Here is a 19388-nt window from a genome sequence, read left to right as displayed (position 1 = left end):
GAACACTGCATTAGTGACCACATTAACATATGCTTCAAGGGTGGAAATGAAATTATTCTGTATTGTATTCTTAATCTTATGATTTATGTTCTCCAAAGAGAATGTCATGCTGTGCATAAACACGAGACTTTGCTCCATGTAAGCTACAAGATACTGTCAGAGTTGCACCAGTTTATTTTATCAAACATCTGTTGAATATATGAGAGTAATCATTTGGGGCCCATTTTGTAGAAAATGTACAGACATTCAAAACAGACTATTTGCACTGATGAGTCCAGTTGTTTTAAAAGTGAAGAAGATTTCAAGAACTAGTGGTTCACTCTTTAATGTGCTGTTCAGTAAGCAAGGACATTTCCCTGTAAGTAGGTTATACTAAGACACAATTAGAACAAAGCACACATGTATAATTTATAAATAATAAAACCAGAATAAAAAAATGAGTGGCAACAAACATGGCTATGTAAAATAAACCAAGCACAAACATACTGTTAGAACTAGATGATGAGTAGACAAGTATTTTTTAAGTTGTACTAGAAATTATAGGTTTTTTTTACTATACCTTGTTAGAAAGTGTATTGTCTAATTTGCTGTTAGAGATTCTAAAGCTGATTGGATAGCTTGTTATGGTGTCATAACTGGAAACAGTCTCTGATTTGCTCTTTGGATTTTAAATAGTGAGTGTTAATCTGTGTACTTTTAAAGTCTGATGAAGTGCTGAGGGCAATGCAAAAGCACTTACTAAGGTATAATAACAGTTTTTTTGGTTTATTTTACATCGCCATTTTGTTGTCACTCAGTTTTTATTCTGGTTTTACATCTTACAAAATGTTTTGTTTTATTGAAGTCCCACAAACAAAACCCCCCTAAAACCTATTAACTTAATACTAACACACAAAAATATGTACATCTTCAAATAGTGAAGTTTTACCCTCCTAATAGGAATAAAAGCCCCAAACTGACAGCCACACTCATAGACTTGAGTTAACCTAAAATAAAGGTTATGCATGCTAAAACGTATGGTGCAGCATGTGCTTCTACTAAGTGATAATTTGTTTTGTCTTAGCTTTATAGCTCTTCCAGCTGGGAAAACACCTGAATGTTTTCAGAGAAAACTATGCCCTAGCCAATTTCTCTTTTCTTTTTTTTCCTCAACCAGACAGTAGCCATTTATTCTTCATCAGGTTGTCTCCATGGAGACATGAGAACCAGGCAGCCAGTTTCTCTTTATCAGATTGTTTTTATGGAAACATGAAGACCAGCTGCAGAATTTCTACTGAGCATACATTTAATAGCTAGAAAACAGCCTCATAATATTTAATATTCTTTTTCATTTGCTTGCTTACTCTTAAAACCTGTTACTAAATCAATCTAAGGTGCTTAATCCAGTTATTTCTCCCTGCAAGAATTAAGAAAGCAAATTAATTTTTGTTTTGTCATGCTCTTTTAACAAAGCTTGATTTTACTGCACTGTCTACATTTCTTAAAACTGAACAAGAAGAAAGAGAGAAATAAGAAAGGAAAGGGAAAAAAGAACAACAGCATCTGTTTACAATCCCATTATACTTAAAAATAACTGAGAAAACTTTATAGCATGCAAAGAAAACCATACACCACAAAAATAGTGCTAGTAAGAAAACACATTCTTTACTTACAGTTAACTTTCTCCCTCCTCTTCCTCTCCCCAAAGCATTTCTGAACAGTAATGACATGAAGTAGGGTATATGCTTTAGAGTCCCAAGTCCAAGTTTTGAAAAAGTCCAATATTTCCAGATTTTATTGTTCTGTCATATTTCACACATATAATTATTGCATTGTAATCCTACATTAAGTTTTTGGTTTTATTACTGTTCATCTCCATCTCCCAAATCCTGTCTCTGCTTAATTTCCAATGTACTCTTGATTCTTATAGTCAAATCTCATCTTCTCTTCCTTCACTCCAACACTTTCTATGGAAACATTAGAAAAAGTTTCACAGGTACAGTCTTTCTGTGGTCTTTATTACCAGAAGAACAAGAAGGAGTATCTCTTTCTGTTTCAAAGCTCACTTTTTGTTGGACAAACTTTTGTATTTCCTCCTTAGCATGTACTTCATAAAAAAATGATTTTTGTCCCTCCAGGGAAGAATACTTTGAAGACAACTGGGTACAGCAGTTTGAATCTCACACCTGCATCTCGACATTCCCTGAATAGTGGAACAACTTTGCTTCTCTTCTGCCTGGTGTACAATGAGTAATCATTCTCCACAAACACTCTTCTGTATACCACTTTGTCCTTCTGCCACAGTTTTTGAAAATCAACTCCTTCTGCTGGTAGGATTGTATCTTTGGTATTAAAGGTTTAGGTTGCTTTCTCATAGCCAGGTTTGGAGCATACACACAATACGTCCTTTCAATTAACAACTCCTGCTATGAAATACCAGTTGAGTTGCTTATTTGTGCTTTCATAAAATTAATGCAGTCTTTTCCTTCCATCTTCTCTGATATAGCTGAAATTCTCAGGTTTTCCCTATGTGTTCTGTCCTCTACTTCTATTATTTTTTGAAATATCTCTTCCTGAGCAGTCTCATATTCAGCCAGCCATTTCTTCATTTCAACCTCTGATTTTGCAGCTTTATCATCTCATCTGAATATTTGTTTAAAGTTGTTTCCATTTTTTCCAGCCTTTTTTGTTTGTGTTGCTATACTCCATCAGTATTTTGTTTATTTTAACCAGGTCTGTGTGCAGTTGTCTTATATCTTCTTGTAGGTTACTAGAATTAATGTTTGGAGGTTGCATTGCTTTTTGCTTAACAGCTAAAGAATTTTCCTTAGTCAGTATTTCTTCTTCACGTTTTCTAACTGATCTTTTTCCGGGTGCTCTGTATTTCTTTTTTCTGGGTATCCAGGCAGTACAGTTACTAGCCAGTTATCGAAATTTACTCTTAAACACAAGTCTACTGGCTTTCTCTGCTGAGCTTCTCTTTTCACACTGGGAGGGCTAGAATTAAGGTGTTACTTGATGTGCAGCCATCTTGAAAGTCGAGTTCTTGTTACTTCTTAACCATGTCTCTTTTTCTTTTATTTTCCCTTATTTTTAAACTCTACTTTCATTTTATCCCACTCACTCGCTATATCTTCCCAATAAATTTCTATCTTCCCCAATAACTCTCAAATAATTTATTCTATCCATTCCTTAAATTCCTCTCTTTTTAACAGGTAGTTGGGAAGTGCCAATGTTTCATTTTTACTTCATTACCCTGCATTTTTATCTTAGTTGTTATTGGTACATTATCTGAAGTACTTATTGGATGTGCGTCAAAGCTTTCAATTAAATATATATGTTCCTATGAAATACAATTTCTGCTAGTGTAGCCAGTTTTTGTTCCTTATGGAATGATATGTAAATAAACTCAAAATCCTACAAATTAATTAACTTCTTCCATACCAAATATTTTTATATGTTTCTTCAGAAATCTACACTCTTTTGTTACATTTTCCCTTCCAGGTACCCCAGATACATCTTCACTGTAGCAAATCAAGTTCCAGTCATCACCTAGAAGTACCATTCCCTGCAGAAAGCTGCTTATTTCTCCCCAAAATTTGTTAAGCTCCATAATAGTTTTATGTCAAATATACATACGTGACAACATAATCTTCCCATCTTGCCAGAAGCCCCATACAACACAAATCTACCATTATTATTATTATTATTATTATTATTATTATTATTATTATTATCTGTTTTCCCTTTTCTATCATTGTTGGAGCTCCAACAGCAATTAGTATAAGTACTCCTGTTTTCCTCTGTCTCTGATATTCTGCTGAATGTCCATCTTGAAATCCTTTCTTTATCAACTTTACATGCTCACATCATTCTGAATGTGTTTCTTCTAGCATTCCTATTTGCACTTTGCATTTCTTTTTTGTACATTTTTTTAATTAAGTTAGAAACATCTTTATTAAACTATCACTTATGACAAAAGCAATCATACAGTCATATAATGAAAACAAACCACGTTGGCATAATTTTAGTTGCAAACATTAACACATCACTTATAATCTATCCAGTCACTGTCAGACATTATATAGCTCATTCAAATGTTGCCTTCTTTTAAACCTCATTCCTTATCTGCATGCATTGCTCCCACAATTTCCATTTCTGTATGTAATTTGCTCCTTCTCATTTCTAAAGATCCCATGTCCAGTTGTTTTATGTTTGTTAATAACTTCAGTACTTCTAGTACAGTTGATTTAGACTTTAATTTCCATTTCCTAGTAATAGCAGCTACCATAATTAGACCCAGCAAGACCTTGCTATGCCTAAGCAATTCCGATTCTTTATCATAGCTCAAAAATAATTTCCTTAGTCATACCAATTTGCTCACCCAGTATTTCTGATAGAGTAGTTTGCAGGGAATTTTTAAAGTCTGCCAACTCATTACACTCCCAGAAAGTATATTCTCAACTACCTCTTTCTTCTCCATCACACCTCCAACATTTGCCATCTACCTGAGGAAAAATTCTTTGGAGTCTACTTGGGGTATAAAAATACCTATGTAAACACTTTCAATGACACAGATCTTAAATCTTCTAGACTTGTTGCATATTTGGGAAGCATACATACATACATATATATCCTGTCATTGTTTCTTTGTGAATTGCTTATCCAATTTCTCTTTCCAATTCTTTCAAACCTCCTCTGATTGATTCTTATAGTTATCATGCAATATTTTATATGCTCTACTAATTACTCCTTTATTAACAGCAGCTTCTCTTCTAGATTTTATTGAAACTCTATCATTGCTGGCCTTCCAGTTAGGATCCCCTTATTTATTTCTGTTTGCCTATACTCTGATATTAGTCATTGATAAGGAAGGCAATCTCTAGCCTGCAGTCCAAGTAAATTCTTGGCTTTTTCCCACTCTATTACCTTTCTCCTGTCTAATTATTTGCTCCCAATAGCTTGGTTCTTTTGCCAGTTTTCTCCAATAAATTCCAGCCCCTTGTTGGCCATTGTCTGTATTCCTAATTGTAGTCATCTCTATCAGCAGAATCTCCTTTCCTATGCTGGCTTAGTTCTTAGAATACTTTCTGCTATTTTATGAATATAATATTCTGTATGACTGTTATTATTGTCTTTAAGGATCTGTATCCAAAATTCCAGTATCTTCTTGTTTCTTGAGCTTCCCCATCTCATCATCATCCCTTTCCACTTTGAATTATAGGTTTCTGCTTGTGCTATGTATAGGAGCCTTAACTGTGTAGTTCAGAAATACCCCTTCAAATTGGATAATCTCAGACCACCTTGTTCTATTGGAAGAATCAGCTTATCCCACTTAACTCTTGCTGTCTTCCCCTCCCATATAAATTCCTTCAGCTCTTTATTAATTGCTATCCACAACTTCTCCACTGGTTGTTAAAAATATGCCTGACCTGTGTATAAAAATAAAGGGACTGAAATAATTTTAACTGCTTGTATCTTGCTATCCATATCCACAAAACAGAGCTTCCAGTTTCTCAGTTTTTTTGTATTATCTTTTGTTTAATCTCTTCTCACATATCCTTACCTGCCACATCAGAATCCTTTTTAATCTATACTCCTAAGTATTTCATTTTATCATGTCCCCATAAATATGGATATTACTGAACCACTTTGTGTGTGGGTACATAATTTACAGCTCTTGCCTTTGTTTTAGCTTCACTAATTTTGTATCTTGATAAGATTTGAAACTGTTGCAAAATGTTTCACAACAAAATGTCCTTTTTTAGTTTTATGAGTTATGAAATAAAATCAGATGCAAAAACAGCCAGCTTTTCTTGACCACCATACCAATTATATCCTTGATTTTTTTCTTTTCCAATGGTTCTAAATATAATACAAATAAATGAGAAGAGGGACACCCCTGCCTGGTTCCTCTGTTCAAACAGAAATGATCATAGAGGAACCCACCCACTTTATTTTTTCCCCTGATCCCTCATTTGTCCACCTAATCAACCTTATAATTTTATCAGGGAATGCAAATCCTTCCATTGCCCTGCTCATAAACTCCCAGCTTACTCTGTCAGTTTTTTCTCTGCCTTAAGACCTACCAGCAACAGTGGTATTTTCCTATATTCTGCTTCCCTCTGGATCATCAATTTTCTGTTAATGATTTCAAATGTTTGCCTTCCCTTCACAAAATAACAGTGATCCATATCTATCAATTTTGGCATCGCTATTTCCTTAAAAATCCTCTCTTTTTAACAGCTGGGTGGGAAAGCATGAGTATCTCATTTTTATTTCATTACCCTGCATTTTTATTTTAGTTATTATTGGTGTATAATCTGAAATAGTTACAGGATGTGTATCAAAACTTTCAACTAAATGCACATGTTCCTGTGAAATATGCGTTCTGTCTAGTCTAGACCAGTTTTTGTATCTTGGGGAATAATATGTAAATTCACATCTTCCATGCCAAATATTTTCACAAATTTCTTCAAAAATATACCCTCCTTTGTTATATTTTCCCTTCAAGGATCCCAGATACATCATCACTGCTGCAAATCATATTCCATTCCTCACCTATAAATAATATTCCCTGCTAAAACTGATTATATCCCCAGAATTTTTTTAAGCTCCATTGTAGCAGTTGTAGGTAGAATATAAATATGTCCCAGTGTAATTCCCCCTTGCCAGTTGCCCCTTAAAAATCTACCATTATTATATTTTTTATCCTCTTCTGTCACTTCTGGAGCTCCTTTTTGCAATTAATATAAGTACCCCTCCTTTCCTTTGCCTCAAGTATTCTACTGAATAACCATCCTGAAATCCACAAGTCACTGCACTTTGCATTTCTTAATATAATTTGATACTCTTAACTTTTTGTTTATATCTATGAGGCCATTAACATTTCAAAATAATATGTATAGATTAGCCATTATGATAAGAAGTCATTATTCTCACCTATTATATATGACAGCTTTTTTAAATGTCTGTTTTCCAACGTTTGTGTTACATGCACACAATAATGTTTGGCAGGTCAATCCTTTATACAGCTGTTTCTTCTCATCTCCACTTGAATCTATGACACATTTTACAAGACATTTTGTTTTAATGAAAACCCTCAAAGGAAAAAATAACACAGCCATAACTTAAAACAAGCACACAAAATTATATACTTCTTCAAATAATGAAGTTTAACCCTCCTGATAGACACTATTGTCCTACATCAACAGCTGCATCCACATGTATTACCTAACCTAAGATTAAAGTTATGCATGATAAAGCATGTTACAGCCTGGGCTCCTACTTACACCAAGTGCTGTCTGCTTGTCTTAGCTGTATTTCCCTCCCAGTGTGAATAATAACTTGTATGCTTTCAGATAACATTAACAGTTATTGTGAAGAAAAAATGCACTGGCTATCTTTACATAAAACTAAACTATACACTATTCAAGTAACTGCACTGAAGAATTTAGGTACCAGAAAAGTTAGTCTCTTATTTACTTCCAATAATTTCAATATTTTTTACTAAACTGTTTGCCCTTGTACAATTTAATTTTATGTTTCTCTCAGCAAATGCTGTCCAGATGTCTCAAGATGTATTGCCCTCACCTGTAGTCAACTGTGTCCATGGAAACACAAGCACAGCATGTACAGCTGCCCTCAGTTGCAGAATTCTCAACATTTATTTGCTAAAGTAAAACTATTTATTATATTCACAGCGGTCTCTTGTATTTAAAGCCACTCATTTGCACAAATAACATGTTATTAGATTAAGCCAAGGGAATTAATCTTCATTCACCTATATAAAAGTAAAAGAAATATCTCAAATCTACATATATTATAATCAGTGCACTGTTACACCCTATCCCCCACCCCAAGAACCCAAGATTACAGCCTATTAACTTAAACATGGTTTTGTCCAGACTTCCTTTTTTTACATTATGTCTACATTTCTTAAAACTTACAAAGAAAAAAAAATATTTGTTTACTTTAGTATCTTTATTGCATACAAAAATTACTGAAAATCCTTTATTATCTCACATTTATTCTCTAATTTCAGTATTGCTGGTCTTTTTCCTATTCATCTCCAAGCCCCAACTCCAGACTCAGGTTCAAGTCCAAGGTGCTTTCAGTTCTAGTCAACTCCTGTTTTTTTTCTGTCTTTCAAGCAATTTCATTTTGAAGATTGGAAAAGGTTTCACTGGCAAAATCTCTCTGTGAGCTTTATTACCAGAAGAACAAGAAGCAGACTCCCCTTCTATTTGATGGTTCACTTTTTATTGTACAAACTTTTCTATTTCCACTTTAGCCTGTTCTGCATCAAAAACTACTTCGATCCTGCAGGAAAAAAATATTCTGAAAACAGCTGGGTATCCTAGGTTGAACTTCATACCCGACTGTTGACATAGCTTGATTGATGGGATAATTTTGCTTCTCTTCTGCCTGGTGTACAGTGAATAATCATTTTGTACAAACACTCTTTTGTCTCCAAACTTTAATACCTTTATCTTCTGCCACAGTTTTGTCAGGATCAACTCTTTCTGCTAGAATGATTGCATTTTTACTAACATAGGTATGGTAATCAATAAAAGGTGTGGTTGTTTGTAGATGATTGTTTGTACTTGATAAATCCAGAAAAGGACATTTTGATGAGAAATATCCAGAGACAATTTCAAGTCTTTTCAGGATATAAATTTATGTCATGGCAGCTTGGGATATGTGGGAAGAGACTAGATAAAAGATAATACAAAAACTGAAATTATCCCATTTATACTGTCACAATTCTTCTATATATCTTTATGCAATCTGTTAAATACACACACACACACACACACACACACACACACACACACACACACACACATATATATATATATATATATATATATATATATATTTGGCATTTTCTTTGTGCATGTTTAAAGCTGCTTGTATGTCTGATTTTACAAAGTAAAATACTCAGTTTATTTCAAGTAAAAGTTTCCCTTTTTATTTTAAATGTTTGTTGCTATGATTTAAGGGTATGCACATTGCAATGGTGCACAAACAAGTGTTGTCTTTTATCTACTGAAGCGTTACTTCTTGGGTAATTGCTACCACATAAATATGTAATAGTTGGCTTATTTTAACGGTAAACAGTAATTTAGCTGTTTTAAAACAAATTTATTAAATTATCACTTAAAACATAGGCACATGCACATTAATAGAAAAGAAAAAAATTAATTTTCCTTTGCATACACTACATATATGTTTTTTTCTTTGTTTACAACTCAGATTTAGTCCAACACTGCATAAATTGTTCAATCACTATGTACCTTTAAATCTCACTCCTTCTCCTGAATACTAATCTGTATATACTCTTCCCACAATTTCCATTTAATTCTATGTAACTTGCTCCCTCCTTTTTATAAAGATCTGGTGTAGTTCTTTTAACTCTTTTACAATATTTATTACTTCAAATATAGTTGGTTTAGATTTTGATTTTCAGTTTTAGTAATTACTTTTTTTGTAAGCCAATAGAATTAAACTTAAGACCTAATTCTATATATATATATATATATAGCTCCCCTAATATTTCTGATAGAGTATTCTGTAGGAATTTTTTATAATTTGTTAGGTCATTACTCTCCCAAAAAAGCATGTTCTCAGTTACTTCTTTCTTCCCAATCAAACTTCCAACATTTGCTCTCTACAGGAGGAAAAATTATTTTAAGTCTGCTTGGGGTATAGAAATACCAATGCAAATACCTCCAAACAAAATCCTAACCTTTCTGGACTTTACTGCACACTTGGAAGCCATACATATGTCCTCCCATTTATCCCTTGTAAATTGCTTTACTAGTCTAATTTCCCAAACTTTCCTAACCTCCTGCGATTGGTTCTTATAGTTGTTATGCAATATTTTATATGCCCTACTAATTATCCCCTTTTCACAGCTGTTTCTGTTTTAGACTGAAGTAAAATCTCTACCTGATCAGGTCTTTTACTTAGGACCCCTCCTGTCTCTCTTCCTATACTCTGATATCAATCCCTGCCAGGGAAAGCAGTCTCTAACCTGCAGTCCAAACTTATTCTTGGCTTCATCCCATTCCATTACCTTTCCCCCATCTAGTTATTTGCTCCTTGATTACTTTGCCAGTTTTCTGCAGTAAATTCCAGGGCCCTCTTCACTATTTTGTATACCTCTACTTGCAGTCATCCGTATTTGCAAAAATTTTCTTTCCCCATTCCAGTGCGGACTTAGTTTTAGGATACTTTCTGGAACTTTATGAATATATTCCATATGGTTGTTATTATTCTCATCAAGGATCTGCATCCAAAATCCAACTCCCTCTCCTTATATCTTGAATCCCCCTGTGCTTCATTATCATCCCTTTCTGCTTTGAATTATAACCTTCTGCTTGTGTTATGTATATAAGCCTTAACTGTGTAGCTCTAAAATACCCCTTCAAATCAAGTAATCCTGAAGCATCTTGTTCTATTGGGAGGATTAGCTTATCTCACTTAATTATTGTCCTTTTCACCTCCCATATAAAAATCCTTCAACTCTTCATTAATTACTATCCATAACCTCTCCTTTGGTTGATAAAAAAGTCTTACTTAAGGGACTAAAACATTTTTACCTCTTGTATCTTGTGATCTATATCCATAGGCAAGAGCTTCCGATATCTCAGTTTTTATATTATCTTTTGTTTAGGTTCTTCCCACATATCCTTAGCTGCCATAACATAATCCTTTTTAAACCATACTCCGAAATACTTAGTTTTATCATGTCCCCACAAATACGAGGATTACTGAACCAATTCATGTGTAGGTACATAGTTTGCAATTGCAGCCTTTGTTTTATCTTTATTACTTTTATATCCCAAAAAATCCGGAACTATCTCAGAATGTTCAACAACACTGAGATGTTCCTTTCTGGTTCCATCAGGTACAAAATGAAGGACTTTTCTTGAATACCATACCTATTATATCCTTGAATTTCTGTGCCCCTTCCTTGCCAATGGTTCTAAATATAGAGGAAATAACAAAGGGGAAAAAGGACACCCCTGCCTGGTTCCTCCATTCAGATAAAATGTATCAAAGAATAACCATCCCACTTTGATTTTTTGCCTCTGATCCCTCATATATTCTCCTAGTTAACCTTATTATTGTATCAGCAAATGCAAATACTTCTATTACCCTAGTCATAAAACTACCGCTTACTCTTAAATGCTTTCTCTGCATCTCGACCCACCAACAACAGAGGTATTTTCTTACATTATGCTTCCCACTGGATCATCATTGTTCTATTAATGTTGTGAAATGTTTGCCTCCCCTCCACAAAACCATATTGATCAATATCTATCAATTTTGGCAAAATATTTGCCATTCTTTTAGCTGTTATAGACATAAATGCTTTATAATCATGGTTTAAAATTGAAATGGGTCTATATGAAGCTGGATCTGATGGGTCTTTGCCATCTTTGGGTATTACAGTCACCACAGCTTTTTTCCAGGATGTTGGTGCTTCCCCTACTTTTAAAATACTGTTAATCTAAGCCTTCCACATCTTTATTACTTTTTTCCCTACTAGCTTCCAATCATCCACTGAAATACCATCCATTCCTGCAGACTTGGTTATACATCACCATTTTTATTTCATCTCCCCCTGTCTTAACTGTTAATTGTCAAGTCTCATCTACATCTAACCTTCGCATATTTAAATCTTCAGTAAATACTTCCATTTGTGTTTTTTCTTGTTTCTCCACTTCTCTGCTTTACACATATTTTCATAAAATTTCTGAAATATCTCTAATACCTGTACAGGATCTCTGGTTATTTTTCTCATTATAGGCTCCCTACGTTTGGCAACAACCCCTTCGACATTCTGTTGCCTAAGCTAATAGAACCATTTTTTTATGAAAAATGATCATGTTTTCTTTGATATAGTATTACTTCTCTATGTACTCCTTTGCAGGTACAAGTGAGGTTTCTGGAGAGCCTTAAAAAGCAAATCTCAGGGTTAAATGTATATCTCAAGTTATACATGCCCAGTTTCCTGTTCTGACAGACTGCATTTTTGATGGTAAGGTAGAACATTTTCACCATTTCTACCTGGCATCTCTCTCTGTCTTGAAGGATAAAATGCCCTTTCAAGTGACCATTGGGTCCCTGTTTTAATTTACTTTCTTACCAACTTTTAATACTGTACATGAGTCTTCCAGTACCCTCTCACATATTTTACAATGCCCAACCAATAAAAAATTCTGCCGAAATCCTTTTTAGTGAGAGTTACGCCACATGGCTAGAAAAAAATGAATATGGGCTATGACTTGAATTGCTGTCTGTTCGTTGGCGCTTCTGACTTCCAGTTGCAGCTTCACTTTTCCTTTTAACCCACCCCACCCCTTCAGGAGTACATTTTCAGTACAATAACCACCAATTCCAGTGTGTAAATTATTTTTGCCCTCAAGGATCATAAACCTTCCTGACTACCTCCCTTAAAATTTGCAAAGTGGGTCTGAGAACTGTACCTTTCCTACTTCTCTTTCTTTACAATCCTTCATAGTTCCATTTACAATGAAAGTCTAGTATATTGACAGCTATGGCTTACATTAAGACTTATTGCAACCTTCAGTCTCTTCCCACGAAGTAGGCCCCTCTAGAGGTATTCTACTGTCCTCTAACCACTGCTTGTCCAGTTTGGGTTCCTGCTACTACCTATCCCTTTCTCTAAGTAGTTTCATTACCAGAACCTATTGAAAATGCAGATATCAGCTGGATCTTCTCAGTCCCATGATTATCTCCCTGCCTAGCTGCATGTACACAAGCAAGATAGTACATCACCAATGACATTACCCAAAAGAACATCTGCAGGGATAGTATCAAACACTGCCATCTACTTATCTTCTTGCCTCCTTTCCAGTCCAAATGAACACTAGCCTTTGATACATGAAAAGTTATCCCAACTATCACCCTAACTGGAATGGACTACTCAAACAAGTGGTGTTCCCCTATAACAATTTTATGTTTAACAAAAATTATGTCTGATGCAGTTCCCTCTTAGCAATGTTTTTTTTTTACCTATTGCTACAATCTGCATCAGCTAATCTGCATCAGCTGCAGTTTCAAGGAAAGAAAAATAAATAAAAACACAGCTGCAGTGCCACCTGTATGAGCTTTCTCATGGGAGTTTTGTGCTTCTTCATGCGCAACTGGAATGTACATGCCCCATTTGGTTATACTGGATATATTTTACTCTAACATCTTAGCATGAACTACAAACAATTGTTCCCCTTACCATGTAAAACATGCTGTAAAGGTTTAGACTGCCTCAAGGGTCCATCTCTACTTATGTGTAGTGTTAGGTACCCCATCCTTGTACAGTTGTGCTCTGGTGGTTAGACAGAGGTCACCCTTTTGCTTATTTCCTCTACAGTGCTGCCCTCCCAAATTGTTAATCAGAGTGTTTGTTCCATTATCATAAGGTCTCTCAACATTTCAAAAATAGTAACTTGACATCCACTCACCTGTGTATTATAGCCAGTCCTTGTTTCTGCAATTAATTCACTGACACTATCTTCTGGTTTTCTCCTATGTTCTTTAATTTTTATTTTTTGTGAGCATCATGAGTAAGATTAAAACATGTGAAAAAGATATGTTTAACATTAACATAATCCCAGAACTCTGTATTAGTCATCGTACACAACATATGCTTTATCTTACCCTTAAATACAGGAGTTTAAAACTTCATCCATTACCTTGGTCAGTTAAATGCTAATTACACATATTATCAAATCTCTGTGGAAACAATTTAGTACTAGCCTTGGTTTTCATCTATTTTACTCACATACCTTGGATGAAGGGCCAGCAGTTCCCACTCATAATGGCCTTCCTCTTCCCTCTCACTCGTCCTGTCTCCTGTGTGTCAAATTATTTCATGAAGTTAAGACATGTTTGTGGACAGACATTAAGTTTGTTCACTTGCTTTTGTTTATGTATTAATTACACTGTAACTTTAAGGAAGCTTGTATATGACGAAGTGATGTATGCAGCCCTTCTAGATTCTGATGAAGTTCCTAGTAAGAACAAAAGTGCTAAATCCTGAATAAAGCATCTGGCTGTCACTGCTTGCTTTGTTTTTTTCATACTCAGTGGATTTATCGGCAGGCATTTTGGTCTCCTTCAGAGGTGGACAGTGTTTTGCATTTGATGAAACTGTTTCATAGTCCTTCAGGTTAACTAATTTCTAGCATTTTAAGGTAATCTGGGAATAGATGAATCTGCTTTGTTGCGTACTTTGCACTTACTTTCACTACCAGGCTATCTTAGATTCAATGTATAGAGTCTTAGCTGCAACCAAAGAAGTTAGCATCTCATATTTTGCCATACTGGAAAGTTGGATTCCTTTCAGATTGCATTCTTTAGTCAGCTCTAACAATGATTTTTTTTCATTTTCCACAGATTTATTTTTGCCTGTTTGCTCACTATTTGTCTGCAAACAAAACTGCATTGCAAGGTATACTGCTGTGAATTTATATTGCTGCTGCAAAGGTACATATGTGTTGGTGTCTAAACTATTTTGCAAGCTATGCAAGTTCATTTCACAATACATCTGCACTGTTCAAACCAAATTACATGGAACAAACAGGTTTATAATCCCACCTGCTGACAAAAAAATATATTTGATGGACAGGGACTATGGTCCCATATTGTGCACCACTGCTACCAATTTACATTATAGTATGGTCTTTAAATTTACATTGCTGGCATGAAATATATAATGGCTGAGTGGCCTTGAAACTATAACGTAAATGTGCTCTGCTGTTTCAGGTAATAGCCAACACCCACCACACTCACATAAGTTTTACACTGTACAACTAAGTATCAGGCTTATAATCACTGGGTCCCCAGGATTTCACATTTTCCAGAATGGACCCTTTCAAACAATAATTCAAACTTGGCTGAAATTATTTTGCTTACAAATGCACATACAATATTTTTCCAGGAGAGGTAAATGGTGTAAATGATACATATCCAGTGCCAATAGCCCCTCCTTGACTTTATGGTAATTGTGTACCCACTTAGACAATGCACAATTATTGTTTACTTCACAAGTAAAATGGGATCCAGTTTTAGCTTTACTTGAAATTTAGTCCATAAGTAAGGTTGCATCTCTCCTGAAAGTTGCTTTCCCTACTTAAGCGTCCAAGAGAGTCTTTCATTTCTGTTTCAAAAGTGGATAACACTTTCACTGTTCTCAGATTTTTTTATCTCTGGGGAGGGAGGTCGAGTCCAGGAAGCTAGTTCCCAAATAAGGTAATAACATAGGTGCTGCAAATATTTGTGGGTCTATATTACACAATCGAGGACACTGTTCTTTGAACATGTAATAGTGGAACCTAAAACATCGAAAACACATAACCGCGAATGGCCACGTCTGCAAATTTTCTTCCTAGGGAAAAAATTTACAAGGCCATAAACCAATGAAACACACTTCCCAATTCTAATCAAGTGGGGGCTTTGCCCCCCAACTAAATATACCAACTCCGAGATCGCTCAACATTGGGGAACAGAGCAAACCGCGAGAACACCCAACTGAATTTTTTCCCTAGGATAAAATTTGCGTACTTGGCCATTTGCGGTTATGTGTTTTCGATGTTTTTGGTTTGACTATTACTATTACGTGTTCGAAGAACAGTGTCTTTGACCAAGTGATAGGGAACCATATTTGTACATTTCAGGAGTACAGTCAGTTTCATTTTGAGCAGGTTTACTGATTGTTTGCTAAAGCAATTTTACACTCAGGAAAGATACGTTTTCCCATACCGTGCATTTTTATGCATTTTACATGCTGCAAGACTTACAATAACCATAGTTTTATGAATATAAATGTTACAGTAGTAACAATAATAATAATAATGACTATATTCACAGAAAGGTGTGAGATTACACTATCTGAGTCAAATGGATATAAATAGAAAAATAAATATTAAGAACAGAAAAATTGCAAAATTCTTTTGCCTACCCAAAATTCATAAAGATCTAAACCGACCACCTGGTCGGCCCATTGTGTCAGCTTTTGGCTATTTCACTTATAATCTTTGTATCATGTTACATGAAATACTGATAAAGAAAGTTTTGCTGTTACCTTCCTATATACAGGACTCATATGATTTTTTAGGGAAGATAAAAGATATCCACTGGTGCGAAAACATGTACTTTATTACGGTGGATGTAGTGAGTCTCTACACCAATATCTCACATACATTGGGCTTAGAAGCTATAAAATTCTTTTTGAATGATAGCCCTAAAACATACTATATTTTGGAATTGGTGGAATTTTGTTTAATGAATAATTTTTTTGAATTTAATGGCACCCTTTATAGACAAGTTACAGGTACTGCTATGGGGGCGGCGTTTGCGCCAGCCTATGCTAACCTGTTTATGGGGCTATTTGAAAATGAACATCTTTATAGGTTGCCTTTTTTCAAAAAGAATGTTCTAAAGTATTTTAGATTTATTGATGACCTAATTTTCATCTGTCATGGTGACCGGGATACATCAGATAATTTCATTGATGAATTAAATAGCAACAGATTTGGCATAAAATTTAGTGATATACAGCAGGGAAATCAGGTTAATTTTTTAGATATCTCGCTTAAAGGCAATAATGGCTTTCCCATATATACCAGCATTCATAGAAAATTTGATGAAATAAGCTGGAAAATGTGGGGGGATAGTTGTCACCCCCCCCCCCATACACTGTCAGCTATCCCCTATGGGGAATTTCTCAGAATAAAAAGACTTAATTCTGATATTAATATGGCTTATAGTGAGGCTTATAAAGTGGCCAAGATATTCAAAGCTAGAGGGTATAACCCAGATAACGTAGAAAATAGTTTATATAGAGCCTTTAAACATAGTAAAGGCACTATTAGACAGAATAACTATGAAGGTAATAACAAATATAACACTGACCAGGAGAGAATGTTTTTTGTTACAAAGTACACTAACTTTTCTACAATTAGTAACAAAATGATTATGGAATATTGGAATTTCATTAAGAAAGATGTAGCATCATTAAAAAATATAAAATTAATGACATCATACAAAAGGGAAAAGTATACAGGATTTTTGATACACAGCATTTATAAAAGCCCTGTATTAATGGATTAAATGTTGTGCAGAATTTGGGAACATTCCCTTGTGGAAAGTGCTCTATATGCAAATATGTTGTGAATGAGGTGAATAAAATAAATGGTAAAATCTTCACTACAAAAGCTAAATATACATGTATGAGCAAGGGTGTTGTTTATGTTATATTTTGTGATTGTAATAAATATTATATTGGAGAAACAAAAGAATGTTAGCAGACAGGATTATAGAACATATCAGAGATGTTAAAAATAATAAAATTACTAGTCCTATTGCTGAACATTTTAATTCTGTACATCATGGAAATATTGAAAATATAAAAGTGTCTATTTTGGAACATGTTCCATTATATTATAATGATGTTGATAGGCAAAAAAATATGTTAAGACAAAAGGAATGCATTCTGATTATGAAATTTGGGACTTTGCAACCACATGGAATGAACAGAGAATGTAACTGGCAATGTCTTGTTTAAGACTATGACTTTAAATACATTTAGTGTATGTGATTTGATTGTTTAATTATATAATTGATTAATTACTTGTTTTTTGTATATATTGCAAGTGTTTTATGAGTTTTACTGTTTTACTCTGTAAAGGCTGTTGGCCGAGACGCTAGAGAAAGGACTTGTTCAACGAAATAAATTTTTATTGGAAGGTAGAGCTGGGACTCACTGTTGGTCTTTGTTGTTTATATATATATATATATTTCTTGCCTACTGTTGTTTAATTATGACAAGTGAGTCCATGTGCTCCTTTCCCAGAATATTTAGAGAGACTGGTATGGAAATGTTTAATCGGAATGGAGAAAATATTAACCGCTCCAGTAATTTGCCTAATGAAACTGGTACATCAATTGTAAAGAATGCAGCACCAGAAGCCATAGGAGATTCGGGCTTTGGTATCATAAAGAAATGGGAAAATTCAAGGAAAAGAACAACTACAAATCCTTTTGCTATGGTAGGCAAAAAGAATACTATTTCTGATAATCCAGATGTACAGGACTTGTGTTCTAAACTTGAAAGATTGATTTTTAAAGAAACATCTACTTTCTTCAATATTGGTAGCCTTGAAAGATATATTGAACTGGATATAACACCTAGAGGGCTAAGGTCTATTAAGAATCCATCTACACCATTTGACCTTACCAATGAAGTAGAAGTTAAATTTCATGAACGATGGATAGCAGCTGCACATCGGTGTAGTTTAGAATGGGTATTAATTCTGATTGAAAGAGACAACATGAAAAAAGACAAACTTGTAGTGGAAACTAAACAAGTTTGTGAACAGCTGGTAAATATTACATCGAATTCTACACTGGAAAATTTTCTCTCAGGTATCAATACTAAATTAAGTAGCTATGAAAAAGATCTAGTAGAAAGAAAAAAATCTAAATTAACCAGAGATATTCGAGACTACGAACACAAGAGGGCGTTCGTGTTTCCTAGCTTCCAGAGAAATAGGAGAAAGAGTGTCTCCTTTCAAAAAGGAAATCCGGCTTCAGAAAAACATGCCAGTAAGAACTTCCTGTCTGGCGAGAGTGGGGCGTCTTCGTGGGAAGAAGATGATAGAGAAAACTTTCCTGGACTACCAGTTGCAGCAAACCCAGAAGCACTCCACAAAACTTATTCAGAATCGAATGGATATCATGCCAATACCAGGAAAAGGGGTTGGAACAACACAGAACGCCAGAGAGACTCGGGCGATGGACAACATAAGAAAGGTAGATGGACATAATTTACATAGTAATTATGTTGTTAACTTGTCGAGTTACAAACTAGACAAGATAGAACTATCTGTTCTAGAGAAGGGTTTAAAATTTGTACCCACTTGTATACCTAAAAAATATGAGGTTAAAACTGAATTATTTCAGCTATGTCGAAAAATGCATTTAAAGGAATATTTCTTTAGATTAAATAAAACGACTGAGTCTGATGTTAACTATGATACTTTATTTTCACTAGATAGTGAAATGGAAAGTGAAGAAAGTTTTTACTCATGTGTATCAGGTAGTGAAGAGGAAAATAATGCTTATGACATATTAAGCACACATATGCTTAAAGATAACAACTATTTTCTACCTCCATGTAAAAATTCTAACATATTACGATTTGAATCATTGTTAAATACAATGTTGGAAAAGGAAATAGAAGATTTTGTGAATAAAAAGCATATTTATAACCTGACAAAATTGGAATGGGAAAAACTGCAACAATTGAGCAGAAACCACAATATAGTTTTCAAACAAGCAGATAAAGGGGGAAAACTTGTGATATTAAATTCTTG

The sequence above is a fragment of the Protopterus annectens genome, chromosome 12.part0 (genome assembly GCF_019279795.1).
Source record: "Protopterus annectens isolate FY-2018-M chromosome 12.part0, PAN1.0, whole genome shotgun sequence".
Classification (NCBI taxonomy): domain Eukaryota; kingdom Metazoa; phylum Chordata; order Ceratodontiformes; family Protopteridae; genus Protopterus; species Protopterus annectens.
This window is presented reverse-complemented; position numbering follows the sequence as displayed.